This window comes from Galeopterus variegatus, unplaced genomic scaffold (assembly GCF_000696425.1).
Source record: "Galeopterus variegatus unplaced genomic scaffold, G_variegatus-3.0.2 Scaffold88, whole genome shotgun sequence".
NCBI lineage: Eukaryota > Metazoa > Chordata > Mammalia > Dermoptera > Cynocephalidae > Galeopterus > Galeopterus variegatus.
In genome coordinates, this window is record NW_007726199.1 from 2570 (window position 1) to 2811 (window position 242).

Sequence of the window (242 nt, forward strand, 5' to 3'; positions counted from 1 at the left end):
TGACATCATTAACTTGAGAAAGAACAAAGTCATCTTTTAGTTTCCCCACTGACCATTTGACACATCCATAGACCCAACTACATGGAACTCATTCACTTACAGTCAACTCATTCTAATTTATCTCTTTGGTTCTTGTCCCTTAAAGATGTGTTTTCTCAGGTTTCCCTCCCCTGGACATGACTATGAGATATTTACTTATTTCTCTAGATAAATGAATATAATTAGAATGATTAATGTTTTAT